This window comes from Monodon monoceros, unplaced genomic scaffold, assembly GCF_005190385.1.
Source record: "Monodon monoceros isolate NGI ecotype Baffin Bay Population unplaced genomic scaffold, NGI_Narwhal_1 Super_Scaffold_19, whole genome shotgun sequence".
Taxonomy (NCBI): domain Eukaryota; kingdom Metazoa; phylum Chordata; class Mammalia; order Artiodactyla; family Monodontidae; genus Monodon; species Monodon monoceros.
This window is the reverse complement of record NW_021703775.1, coordinates 75,800,023-75,815,227: the sequence shown is the minus strand read 5'-3', so window position 1 is coordinate 75,815,227 and position 15,205 is coordinate 75,800,023. Positions and strand designations below refer to the sequence as shown.

The 15,205-nt window shown below is 33.6% G+C and overlaps 1 non-coding gene across 1 annotated transcript; it reads left to right on the top strand.

The window, feature by feature from the left end:
• The first annotated feature begins 8,847 nt into the window (after positions 1-8,847).
• On the top strand, positions 8,848-8,954 carry LOC114901172. The gene has a single exon (XR_003795053.1). It is a non-coding gene; the product is annotated as a U6 spliceosomal RNA (small nuclear RNA).
• The last annotated feature ends 6,251 nt before the right edge of the window (positions 8,955-15,205 follow it).

The following is a 15,205-nucleotide window of genomic DNA, read 5'->3' as shown; positions in this document are numbered from 1 at the left end:
TGAACTTCTATGGCAATTTATGTAGTAGAAACAGGATGGGAGGGGTAGATAGCATCAGGGAGGAGTGATGATGAAAAGGAATGCATGTCTTTGAAACAATTATTATCTTTATTCTCCATGAAATACAGGAGGAGAAAATTATGATACAATTCACGCAGAGAACTGACAAAAGTGAGAACTCTTGCATGCACGTGGTATGATGGTATGGGACATAAGCCAAGAAGTCCTTCCATCTTCTTTCCTTGACCTACACATTATGAGTAAGCCCCTGTGCACTGCCATTTGCCTGAATGGGCTAATTCGGTCCCAGCCAACCTTCTGTTTTGCTTTGCACTCCTCCCTTAGTCATATTGGACTTGTTAAATATAAATAAAGTGGAACGCTGGGACTGGAACACTTCCGTCCACGAAATGTTTCATTATTTCTATCTGACTTCAGTCCCCACCCCCTGCTCCCATAATTAGTTCCATAAAATCACTGCCTTGTTGTAGACTAAATTTTGTCCGTTTCATAAGGTTCTAGAACAGCTGAGATTTTTAAGAAACATTCTTAGTACAAAAATACATTTAGAAGATTCATTAATAAAAATAAGGAGTGTAAACAGCATACAAATCATAACATTCCTAGGAAGCTTCAAATTGCAAAACGCTTTCCCTTAATAAGTTCTTATTATGTTTTACTTCTTTATCCTAGAAGTAGAAATTCTGGAGGGTAGCTTCCCAGATTTTCTACTCCAATGAGATGCTAAGTCTTGGAAGTTGTCAGAAAAATTTTCTCAGTACCACTGCAGCCCAACTATTATCTTTTCTTAGACAACTTTATTACTTTTCTTATTACTTTTTCTTGAAAACTTTAAAAATATAAAAAAGCAGACAGTATGCATTACTATACTGTGTAACCACTTCCCGTCTACCCACCACCAGCCTTGATAATTATTGCCTTGGTTTGAGCTGCTGTAACAAATTAACATATACTGGTGGCTTAAACAACAAACACTTATTTCTCACAAGCTTTCTTATGTCCCTTCTACTAAGGCATTAGGACTAATCCCATTCATGAGGGAATCTACCCTCATCACCTAAGTACATCCCAAAGGCCCCAACTACTAATACTATCACCTTAGGAGTTAGAATTTTAGCAAATGAATTTGGGGGGGACACAAACATTCAGTCCGTGACAATTATAAATCTTGTTTTTTCATCTCATCTTTTCCCTCCACCTCTTCTATATTAGTGTGAAGCCAATTTCAGATGTCCTATCATTTCAGTCTTAAAAATTGTAGATCGTATCTCTAAAAGAAAAGGATTACCATAAAACTTAACCACAATACCATTATCATACTTGAAAACATTAACAGTTCCTTAATATCATCAAATATTCTCAGTGTTCAAAATTTCAGTTGTCTTATAAATGTCGTAAATTTATTTTACAGTTTGTTTGCAAAAGGATCTAATTTAGATCCACATATTGTGAATCAGTGATATAACTTTTAAATCTCTTTTTATAGGTTTCTCTTCCATATCTTTCTTGTAATTTGTCTTTGGAATAAACCAAGTCATTTATCCTGTAGACTCACCTGTCCATATTTTGCTGATTGCTTCCCTATGGTCAGTTTAACATGCTCCTCTCTTATCTGATTTTCTGGTAAATTAGTATTTGGATTCAAAGACTTATTCAGAATGCATATGCATTTTATGGTAAAACTATTTCATAGATACAGACTCCCTGACTTCAGATTATACTACAAAGCTAGAGTAATTAAACAGTATGATAATAACACAGAAACAGAAATATAGATGAATGGAACAGGATAGAAAGCCCGGAGATAAACTCACACACCTATGGTCAACTAATCTCTGACAAAGGAGGCAAGAACATACAATGGAGAAAACACAGTCTCTTCAATAATTGGTGCTGGGATAACTGGACAGCTACATGGGAAGAAAAGGAAATTAGAATACTCCCTAACACCATAAACAAAAATAAAATTGAAATGGTTCAAAGACCTAAATGTAAAGCTGGCCACTATAAAACTCTTAGAGGAAAGCATAGGCAGAACACTCTTTGACATAAATCACAGCAAGATTTTTTTGATCCACTTCCTAGAGTAATGAAAATAAAAGCAAAAATAAACAGATGGGACCCAATTAAACTTAAAATCTTCTGCACAGCAAAGGAAACCATAAACAAAACAAAAAGACAACCCACAGAATGGGAGAAAATATTTGCAAATGAGGTGACCGACAAAGGACTGATCTCCAAAACATGCAAACAACTCATGTAGCTCTATGTCAAAAAAACAAACAACCCAATCAAAAAATGGGCAGAAGATCTAAAGAGACATTTCTCCAAAGAAGACATACAGATGACCAAAAAGCATATGAAATGATGCTCAACATCACTAATTATCAGAAAAATGCAAATCAAAACTACAATGAGGTATCTCCTCACACCAGTCAGAATGGCCATCATCAAAAAATCTACAAACAATAAATACTGGAGAGGGTGTGGAGAAAGGGGAACCTTCCTACACTGTTGGTGGGAATGTAAATTGGTACAACCACTACGGAGAACAGAATGGAGGTTCCTTGGAAAAGTAAAAATAGAACTACCATATGATCCAGCAATCCCACTCCTGGGCAGATACCTGGAGAAAACCATAATCCAAAAGAATTCATGCACCCCAAAGTTCATTGCAGCACTGTTCACAATAGCCAAGACATGGAAGCAACCTAAATGTCCATCAACAGAAGAATGGATAAAGATGTGGTACATATATACAATGGAATATTACTCAGCCACAAAGAAGAATGAAATAATGCCATTTGCAGCTACACGGATGGACCTAGAGATTACCACGCTAAATATCAGAGACAAAGACAAGTATCGTATGATAGCGCTTTTATGTGGAATCTAAAAAAAAAAATGGTACAAATGAACTTATCTACAGAACAGAAACAGAGTCACAGATGTAGAAAACAAACTGATGGCTACTGGAGGGAAAGGCAGGGACTGGGATTGACATATACACACTACTATATATAAAATAGATAACTAATAAGGACCTACTGTATAGCACAGGGAACTCTACTCAGTACTCTGTAATGGCCTATATGGAAAAAGAATCTAAAAAAGAGTAGATATACGTATATGTATAACTTATTCACTTAGTACAGCAAAAACTAACACAATATTGTAAATCAACTATACTCCAATAAAAATTAAAGAATAAAAACTATTCCATAGTTAGAAGTGTTTTCTTCCACTAGGAGGAATATAATTATTGTTATCTCCTCCAATGGTTAGCAGCCATTGATGTGTAATTTCTAGTTCCATTAACTATGGCATTAGTTCGTCATGCATTAGCTGGAGGAAGTACAAAGAGAAACTTCCTTTCATCTACTACTTGGTTGCCCAGTGGTGTAGTTAATATAGGAAAGGCAGGATAGATGTTTTACTTTTTCCCTTTCTTTAGTCAAGATTCTGATGCCACCAAAATTCTTTCTAGGGAGAACTTAATGATTTCTCCTTGTGGTTGCTATCTTGATTCTTTCGTTTGCCGTTTCACTTTTTTGAATATATCAGAAAGTCATTTTCTATCCTCATTAAGCCATGCAAATCACCTTTGCTAAATCATTCCCAAATCCCTTTCCTTTTCTATTGAATCCCCGTGTTATTATTATATGCCTGTATCACAGTCTTGTTTTATAGTGTTGGTATTAGAAATAGAAACCAAACAGCATTTTCCCCTATTCTTTCAATTCTAAGACATTATAATATATATTACTAAAAATGAGAGACTATGGAAGAATACAGTCCCCAAGATATTCAAAGTAAACAGGATTATGCAGGCTATTTGTCTACCTCACACTGCAGAAATACTCAGTGTAGTCTCTCCATTTTGTTTGTCCGAAGCAAAGAAACTGTGATCCCTGTCTTTAAAAGAAGTAGAATTTATTACAGTTAATAGAATAGAACATAAAACAATGGGACTACTTCGCACATCATCTGTGACAAGCAGCGGCCCTATGTTTTGGTTGGCATTACTGACCTCCTGAATGCTTCCTCTGCCATTACTGTGAAGCTGTCCACAGTCAGTTGTCCATCATCCAGGACAGAGATAGAATTGGTATCAGAATGAACTCACAGGAAGTGTTTTAACTTAAGCCTACTTTATAGTTTCAGGTTACATTATTCTGTGACTTGAAACTGTCACTGCCATTTAAAATCCTAGTATTCTCATCTGTAAAGTGAGAAATAATGCATGCGTCAAATGATATTCTCAAGATTAAATGAGATAGTATAGTATAATGCCATCTGTACTTACCGAGGGTTGCCATTACATAGCAACTGCAAATACTCTTGTACTCCTAGCTTGTAAAAAAGTACAAGTGTCAGAAAGCAGGTAAAATATTCACTTTCTTTTGCTCTTTAGCATCCAATGAGTATAATAATCACTCCCTTTACTAAAACAGACTCTAAAATCTCCCCTAAAGAGAAAACTCCCTGTGCTGCAGGCTCCTCCCACAGGGTGTCCACTTCCTGAAGAGAAGCATTCTCTTCATCTCTGAGTCCTGACAAAAGGCACCTGACACAGGCCACATGCTCAGTAAATAGCTTTGAACTGAACTGATCTAGCCTCGATGACAATATCAGCAATGCGTCACTAAGTGACAGCATTTGAGCTGTACAAAATTGTTTTCCTTAGAAGTTTATGAGAGTTCTAGAAGACATGGTATGGGTCCATGCTCTATTTCACGTGGATAACATAGAGCCAGTACTCAAACAATGCCAGCTGTTGCTCTGAGAGCTTTCACAAATTCTCTCTCCCCCTCCCACCCTGTTTCCAGCACACAGGAATTTAACATTCTTCTACCTGCCCTGAATCGGTCAGAATGCTTCATCTGTTCTACCTCTAAGTTCAAGGCCATAAAAATCTGGTCAGTTAGATGACTTATTTCCCCAACTTTATCATAAAAGTTGGAGCCAATTAATCTTGGTTATGCCTTTATCCAGTGCATTTATTAATAGTTCCCCTTTCACTTTCAAAAATGCTCTAATTTTGTCATTCTAGTGACAAGCTACTGGTGAGACATGCCCTATGTCTTGTTGGTATCCCAAAGTGAAAAATGTACTCTCAAAAGATGTTTGTTGGTTGAAACAAAAACAGTACTTTGCTAACCAATCTAATAAGAGGCAGAGGGGTTCCTGTCTCTGTGTATGTATTTTCCCTCAGCTCTTCTGAAGGGAATATCTTCTCCAAAAGACTTTATTTTTGACATATTAATAATGCTTCCCTTACTCTTAAATAATTGATGGGTTTAAAAATATCAGTCAGTAGAAAAAGAGTGATGCATTGGGTGAAGGAAAACAGTGAGTATTTTGGCAAAAACGTGAAAGCTGCATTAATGACTGTACAAACCTCACTAATGGGGCTTATCAGCGTTTTCACAGCAAGAGTTTTCATTCCCTTTGTCACCAGAACCAATAAATCTCTGTCATATAACTGGTCCAACTGCTTCTTCAAGACTGACACTAAGTTTCTTATGGAAACTGGTGCCTTGGTCAACCTGTGCTAGGAGACACAAGGTGGGGACACTGTCTCAGAAGAGAATGAAGAGCACAGGAAGACACTGGGCAGGAAAGTTCTCCAAATTAATTGGCCTTGACCACAGTCACACGGAGGAAAGTATATTTCCTATAGCCCATTGGCCTGTTTTTAGCCCTTGTGAGGGATTTAAAAGGATACCTTTCTCTGGCATAGATACTCCTCAATGAAGTGTCAAGGAGATACTTAGTCAAGCCAAGAATTCATTGCAGGTAATTTCATTTTCACCACAAACATCAACCATGTTGACTAAAACTCTGATATTCAAAGTATAAGAACATTGTCATTAACAACGTAACAAAATGTATTCTTATATAGTCTAATATGAATGGTTCTCATCTGGGAGTGATTTCCCATCAAGGGATATTTAACAATGTCTGGAGACATTTTTGAAGGCCATGACTGGGACTATTGGCATCTAGTAGTCAGAGGCCAGATATGCTGCTAAATAGCCTATAATGCATTAGAAACTAACACACCATTGTAAAGCAATTATACTCCAGTCAAGATGTTAAAAATATATATCCTATAATGCAAAAGACAGCCCTTACACCAAAGAATTATTCCATCCAAAATGTCGATAACATCACTGCTGAGAAATCCTGGTCTTTATTGATTAAAAAATATATTTTTGAGAGGGACCATTTACTTCTTCATTCAATAGCCATTTATTAAGAAACTAAGAAGCACAGAGTTTGTCCTAGATGCTGGGATTAGAGATAGATATGGCACAGTCCTGAGAGAGCCTGATCCTATTCTAGCAATTTGGTGGCTTAGAGATCCCGAAACCCTCTTGTAATGCAATTATAAAAATTCTCAAAGTACTATTAAGAATACTCTTATAAAAGAAGGAATGAGGCTATAAGAAAAGAACAGAAAGGAATTCTGCTCCTGTCAAGAAGTCATAACATTGAGACCAAGAAGGTAAGCACACAATGCACCACCTCTCATCCTGGGAATTAAGGAAATTCCATGGAGTGGAGCTTCTGCATACTAGGGAAAGTTTGCTTTTCCAACCATATCATTTTATATATTACAGAAAATAAAATTTAGTCAAAAAGAAGAAAATGTTACCATATATATGAAAACAAACAGAAATGAATATATAATCAAATACATGATCATATACCAAACTACTAACAAAACCCACAAATAAGCAATTCAGGAGGTTTTGAAAACAAAAAACTAAACTCTACATTCTTAGTAGGATTATTTTAAGGGCAAGATAATTTAAAAATCTTAAATAATATCAGTAATTTTATTTCTGTTAGTAGAAATATCACATTTTTTAATATTAAAACTATTTTATGTTTTGCAGATAAAAGTTGCCCAGGAAATAAAAATATATGTTGTTAAGTCATAGAAAATTAGACAATACGTTAATGCTATTAGGAATAAAATTTTCAGTGTAAGAGCATAAAACGAAAATATAAAATTTTAGAAAGTTAAGAAAGGGTGTATAAGGAGAACTTGAATTAGGAAAATGAAAATGAACACATGATCTTTAAAAATACCTTTCTTAGTACTTTCAATTGGCAGAACCTGGACGCCATGACACCCCAACAGTGCCAAGTACAAAGATGTTATTTTATCAGGGCCTGGAACCGGAGCCACAAATAGGAGAGAAAACTAAACTGAGGTGCCTGTATGAGTTGGGACCCCAGAGGGAAGAGATGTACAGAGGGAACTGGAGTCACATGGAGAGGCCACCACTGTTGGAAGAGGCCTAGCAAGAGGGAGGCATGCCCTGGCCTTACTTTTCCCTTTGCCCTCCAGTCTTTTAATAGTGCCTCATACTGGCTGAACTTACCTGGAGGCCAGTTGGTAAGGAAGCCTGGGAAATTGAGGTCACTATGACGGTGACCAGATCAGAGCAAAGTTTGGTTGGAGAAGGAACATGATAAGCACAATAATACTTGTAAAGAAAATAGAGAAGGAGAGAGAGAGAGAGAGTGAAAGAATAAGAAATAAATCTGCCTCCACTGGAAGTAATTCTTACATCCACTCCTTACTCTGAAATTAGCAGAAAAGGGAATTACGCACATTTATTCTGTCTTCATAGGAGAGCCTGCATTTTATCCCCAATTTTAAAGCTCTTCTTTAGCAAAAGAATGCCAGCTAAATAAAGAAGGAACTCAATAAAATTAATCAATTATCATTTAGCCACATTCAATGAATATCTGATTCAGGCAAGCATCATAAACAAATGTTCAAATCGCTAGCTGCAATGTTGAGGAACAGAACCTTTGCACAGTGCCAAACAGTCACAGAATACTTGCTATTTGCGAAAGGAAAAATATCCTTTAATAATGGAGAAATACTAATGTCATGATAATAACTACGTGAGAGTCACCACCTTAACTACACGATCACATTCAGCATCACTGAGAACAGCATAGCCTCAGTCTGTGTGCTCCTTGAAATGATGTAATGTGCAGTACAAAACACTGACTTTGGAATATTATTGCCAAAAATATTTAACCTGTATCCCAAAACCTTTAGGAATAACATCTGGTTTATAGGAAATATAGGGATAGAAGAATAAGCTAACCACCATAAGGAAACAATCAGGTAAATCCAGAAAATGGGATATTCAATTAAAAATTATTCACTAAACACCTAAAAAAAGCAAAAAAAATAAATAAAAACTGATTAGATATAAGTAGAAAATCAATCATTAGATATATGTATGTTATATACACCCATAAGAACAATAAATAAGTTTAAATGAACTGAATCCAATTGAAAGACATAAATTATTAGACCCTAAAACATAAAGAAATGGAAATGTTGAAATAGCCAGATTTAAAAGGATGGAATGTAAAAGTTGATGTAGCTACATTAATATCAAACAAAATATACCATATAATAAAAGTATTAATAGAATTAAAAACAAGTTACTTCAGAATGATAAAATTCAGTTCACTAGGAGGATAAAACAATTCTAGATTTTTATGCATAAAATATAATAGTTTCAAAATACATAAAGCAAAAATTGACAGTACTATAAAAGGAAATTATCTGGGGTATATATGACAAAATCCTCTCTTACTCTGCAATAATGAGCAGGAAAAAACTGACTGTAGTAGATTTCAATATGCTTAACTAAATTGACCTAATGGACAACTGATGAATATTTTGCATTACTAATCCACCAACATTCATGAAAATTAACAATTTATAAGACCTTTAAGAAAAATATATATATATAAATTATAACATTAAAAGCATACAGTCTGGTGCTTGCTTCAGCAGCACATATGCTAAAATTAGAACAATACAGAGAAGACTAGCATGGCCTCTGTGCAAGGATGACATGCAAATTCATGAAGCATTCCATATTTTTGTATATGATGTGTTGTTCAGAGGTTGTATTATTAGGAGCAATTTTTTTAATTCTTTTTAAAAATCCCTTCACGTGTTCAAAAGCACTGAGCATTTTCTATGTGTCAATCTCTGTGCAACTATTGAGAATGAGGGAAAAATGAGTAAAATGGAATGCCTTAAAGCAAAAAAAAAAAGAAAAAGCATACAGTATTTTCTGCTAAATACGTCATTAAACAAAAATAAATAATATAAAGGTAACTAGAAAATGTGTTTTTAATTGTTTTAAGTTACAAATAATTTATGGGTTAACTAATACTAAATTATCAAGGAAACTGGAAAAAACTTTAAACTGAAATATTGTGAATATACATTATATTAAAGCTTGTGGGATGAAACTAAAGCAGTATTTTGAGGGACAATGATAGTTTTAAATGACTAATATGAGAAAAGTGTTCATTAATGAGCTAAGAATTCATCTAAAACAGGTAGAAAAGGAAGAACAAAATAAAGCCAATAAAATAAAATAAAAATAATTTGAAAAAACAAAAATATTTATCTGAAAAGACTAATAAGTTAACAAATTCTTAATAAGACAGATGAGGAAACAAAGAAAGAGGAGGTACAAAGATAGTATTATGAAAAAGAGACAAAATTAAGATTCAGAAAATACATTTAAAAGATAATGAGGGGGCTTCCCTGGTGGCGCAGTGGTTGAGAGTCTGCCTGCCGATGCAGGGGACACGGGTTCGTGCCCCGGTCCGGGAAGATCCCACATGCCACAGAGCGGCTGGGCCCATGAGCCATTGCCGCTGAGCCTGCGCATCCGGAGCCTGTGCTCCACAACGGGAGGAGGCCACGGCAGTGAGAGGCCCGCGTACCGCAAAAAAAAAAAAAGGTAACGAGGATACTCTAAAACAACTTTATAGCCAAAAATTTGAAAATGCAATTGAACTGCATAGACTCTCAAGTGAACAAAAAATAACACCTCAAAATAGTCAAGGAAAGAAATACAGAAAAATAGATGGATCTATAAACAATAAAGGAATTAATTTACTATATAATTTCAAACAGTTATGCAAGAAAAGGCAAACAGGTATAGATGTCTTTATGGATAAATTCCATAAATTTTATAGAAGCAGACATTAACTATGTTATGCAATTTCTTTCACAGAATAAAAAAGCAAACAGCATCAAGATACACCTCAATTTATTTAGGAGCATAGGAGGTATATTGATAACGTTCCCTCCCACTCACCCAGGGGATGTACATGTTAATCCTAATTTCTAGTTATAAACTGGGACTTTAGAGAGATTCCATGGTGACAGGAGACACTGACAGCACAAGAACTCTTCCTTTCACCCTTGACATCTCATCATTCCTCCCACATGTAACTCCTATATATAGCCCCTAGCTCTGTGCTACTCTCTGTCCACCACAATATTTTTGCCTTTAGGTCACTGATTTCTTATTTGGTTTCAAAACACAGTGATAAATACAGTGGAGTATTCTGTCAAATAACTAATCTTGGCATGTGAAGTCCCTGGTCCCAGTCTGAAATGCTTGCTTGAAGGATAAGTTAAGAATCCTTAGAGAAAATCCTGAAATGAATGTATGTTGCAGAAAGAGCTAAGAAACATATAATACAAACAATTAGGAATAGACTGCACACTCTATTTGGAAATTTTTTTCACCTAAATTATAATTTGAAGAAATGTTCATGTTACTAAGCTAGGTCTATTTCATGATGTATGAGCATAATATTGACAACCATTTCATATTGTGAAATGTTTACATTGTGTCTGTACACATGATGTGTTAGTGCACGTATGTGTATGTGATTCCTTTATTATGCCCTGTCATGGGATTCTACATTTTTCTTTCAAGGAACCCATCGTGGTTTGTAATTATGTACTCTGGCTATCTGGCCTCTTATTCAATGTCAGTCTGCCCAAGGAAAGCAGGGTCGATGAGACAAGGAATTGTATTTGTTTTGTTCACTATTCTAATAACCAACTCTTAGAACAGTGCCTAATACAAGGAGCTTATTTGAGTATTTTTAAAGTAAATTTCTAAAAATGGAAACGATAGGTTAAAATATTATTATGAGCACTTAAATTTTTAGTATAAAACTGCCTTCTAATAGGTTTATGTCAAGTTGAAGTTTAATAATATAGGATGAGTAAGCGATGTTTTAATTTTTATGTGATCTTTCTGTTCATGTACTTTGCTGATATTTCCATTGAGCTATTTTCTTTTTTGTATTGTATTTGTAATTTGTATTTCCTTTTGTATCCTTTATATTTGTATTATATAAAGAGCTCTTTATATAATATAGATATTAATCTTTAGTTTATCATATATATTTGCAATCATTTTCTATTTTTTTCCTTTCCACTCTGAAACTTGGCTTTTAACTATATTTATGGTAAATATTTTTGTAAAGATCTTTAAATTCTAATGTCAAATCTTTTTCCCCTCATGATTTTGAATTTTATATATATTTTAGGAAGCCTTCCTCTACATAAGATTATAAAAGAATATATTTTCTTCTAAATTGTTTTTTCATATTTAGTTTCTGAACAATATTTATGTAAGAGATTAACATTTCTTCCACTAATTTTAAATGTGAATTTTTCCTGTAAATTACTATTATGTCATATTTACATGGGTCTGTTTTTGAACTATTTATTATGTTCTAGTGATCAAAATACTATTAATAGCATAAATTTATACAGCATTGTAATATCTAGTAAGATAGATGACCAATTGTTCTTTATGTTAAAAATTTCTTGGATATTCTTAAGACTTTTTTATGTAAACTTCGAAGTCAAATTATTAATTTCCAAAAATATCCCTTTGAGAGGACATTGAATTTAGAATTTCATTTAGAAAGAATTGACATCTTTACAATATTTTCCAATGAAGAAAATGGAAATGAGAGCCAAATTAATTTAGTTAGATCTTATTTTATTTACTTCAATGACATTTTGTATTTTTCTCCTTATAGGACCTAAACTTTCCTGATTATCTGTATTCCTAAATATTTTTGAGATTTTTACTTCTATTACAATCCAGATCTTTTATTTTCTCATTACATTTTGTAAATTGATTATTCACACCTCTGGTATGTAAGACAGCTATTGATATTTTTAGGCTGATCTTGCATCCAGTCTCTTCATTCTATAAAAATTTTAATGGCTTAAGTAGATGAATCCATAATTTAATCTGGATCTAAACAGTTCATAATTTTTATGTTAGTGTAAATGGTTTTCTTTTACTTTTTCTTTTACTCTTATTAATTTCTTCCTTGCACTTGTAATGTTTATTTTTATTTTCCTTTCCCTTCTCTGTTTGAATGTTTTGAATATTTCTGTTAACTGGATAAATACATTTAAGTATGTAAATTTCTTCTGAGTACTGCCTTGGCCACAGCTTGAATTCTATTTGTTAAGAAACCCTAATAAAAACATTTAACAAAGCATTAGGCTGATAATTTAATTAACATAAACAAATCTGTTCATTTTCTGATTGCTCAGTTCAGCAGCTATTTCCAGTTACCTGCATTTCTGCTGTGTATCAGGTGCAGACACTGACATTTAAAAAAATAAGGGCTACTATAATAATAGGTCATTACCCACAGGGATCTCACATTACTAGTTATCCTAGACCTTATATTTGACCCCATACTTCAATGCTGTAGGCTTAGATCTCAGATTTGACACCAGACTAACTTTCCCCACATTTCCTACTCAGACTTGGAGCTTCCATTTGAGTAGCATATGGTCTGGGTGGACTCCCTGAACATGCTTTGGCTTCTTCCTCAGCATCTTGTCCGTGATATCTTGACATTAGATCCTTGGCCCGATTCTAAAATTTTCTGTGCTACTCCTGTCTTCACTACAATTGCATTTAGTTACCTTGTGTATAACAGACTCCTTCCTGTATAACAGACAGGAATTGCAGTCCTGAAGTTCTACTATTTTTATTCAGTCTCTCTAGTCTCTCCCCCAGGTTTGTACTGTAAAAATATAATTCCCACTCTAGACTCTAATTCACTTACCTACTTTACATTCTACTTTACTACTACTTTACTGGTACTTACTTCTTCTTTTAAGTTTTTAAAAATTATTAAAATATTCCTTTAGTAGTAAATGTTATTTGAAAACATATTTGTGATGTCTGTATAATATTCCATTATATTATTGCACTCTTATTGAAGAACTATTGTATTGTTTAGTATATCCTTTTAAATTTCCACGTAGGTTCAATTTTTTATGGATCTCTGATTAATACTCTGGGATATGTTACCTGAGGTGAAGACTATAGGCAAAACAATATGGATATTTTAAGACTCAATCCATATTACTACATGCTATCATTAAAAGTTTACACCATTTTCATCAACAATTAAATACATTATTTCCCTCATACTTTTTAAATCATTGGCCTCTTTTTTATTTTTCTTCTGTTTAATGATTTAAAATAGTATAATTTTATTTAAATTTGCAACAGTAATGACTAACAATTTTATTTTTGTTTGTGCTTATTATCAACTTGTATTTCATCTTTTAGAAATTTTTCTTCACATACGTTTTTTAGTTTTAGTGCTTTTCTTATTGGCTAATAAGAATGTTTCACAAAGAAAAGGTATCAACTCATCTTACATGTGATACAAATATTATTAATATATTAAAGTTTTAAATTTTAATGTAATAAAATATATCAGCCTTTGCCCTCATGATTTTCCTTCTTGTTTATATCCTTATAAATTTCATGTTCTTTGCAAGATTAATTAACTATATATACAATATATATTTTACAGCTTATAATTTCACTTTTCTTAAACACTTTACACATTTAAAATTTATTTTTGGTGAAATATAGTTTGACAGTTTGCAGAGAATTTTTCCCCTAAATCCAATTATTTTAACATAATTTATTGAATAATTTTCATAATACCCATAGGTTTATGATTTCATAAATAACTTACTGAATCAAAATCAGTCACCTAGAAAAAGTTTTTAGTGTACACTTTGTCATTTTTCCAAATATATACCTGAAGAATGAGTAATTAAATATTTTTATAGGTTCCTACCAGTATATTTGCTATTGTTTTCCAAAGTTCAATATTCCATAAAATAAGAGACACATACTTCCCAAAGTCTTTTTTTCCTGCATTCAGAATTCAAAACATAAGAGAAATTTATAGGATGTGCCTTCTGCTTTCTAATTCTCTAAAAGTACCTCCAGAAATGAGAATTTAAATGAGTAGTGGCTGAATTCTCAGTTCTCGATTCCCAACTTAAGAGTCTTGTATTTAATACATTTTGAATACATAATGCCAAAAATAGAATCATTCTAGCCACGACGGATTTATAAATTCAGCTTTTCTATAACCTGAATCATAGCATGGAGATGAATAGTTGCAGATTTTTGTCTCTATGTAGTAGAGACTGAAAACAATGAACCAATCATATTTCTCATGTCAACTTCCACAAACCCTTTCCCATGCCACCTTCAGCACAGCAGCACACTGCCTTAGAAGGTCAAGACTCTGATACAACCTGAAGTAAGTGATTAAGCCTCCGCCTCAGCATCACTAGCACCAGTAGACCAAAAAAAAAAAAAAAAAAAAAAAACTCATTTATTGATCTGAATAACTGTAGTTGTTTTAAGGTACATATTTTAAGTAAATTTTCCAAATGTGGAATACCAAGGTACATGCAATTAACTGTAAAAGATCATGTGAACATGAAAAGGAAGAACTAAGCTTCAACCTGCTCTTTTTGGGTTAAGTTCTTTGCTTTTCCTCTAATCTAAGTTGTCTTAAAAGGACAATTTTGGATAGACTTCAATGTAAAAAATCTGGATGAGTTTGGGTTATTTAAAACGTCCTTTGCCATCTAAACAATTATTTCATCGTCTATAGAAAAGGATGGCCTTAAATCCGATTGCATTCTACCATCGGTTTTGCAGGTCTCTCTTGAACTTTCATAACATGTTAAAGCATATGCACATGTACGTTTCTGAGCTTCAAAGTTATTACATAAAAGATCTTGCAAATTGAGTTTACATTACGTGACTATAAAGGAAAAGCCAAACTCATTAGGATGTCAATTACATAGTCTGATATTGGCACCCTGGAGATACCGGGATGCTGGAGGGAAGTCCGACCTTTCGTAATGGTTCATATTCCATTCTCTGTCCTTCCATCATTGTCAATATCTTATGATATCCGAAGGCACAAAGCCATGTTTTTTTTGTAGACT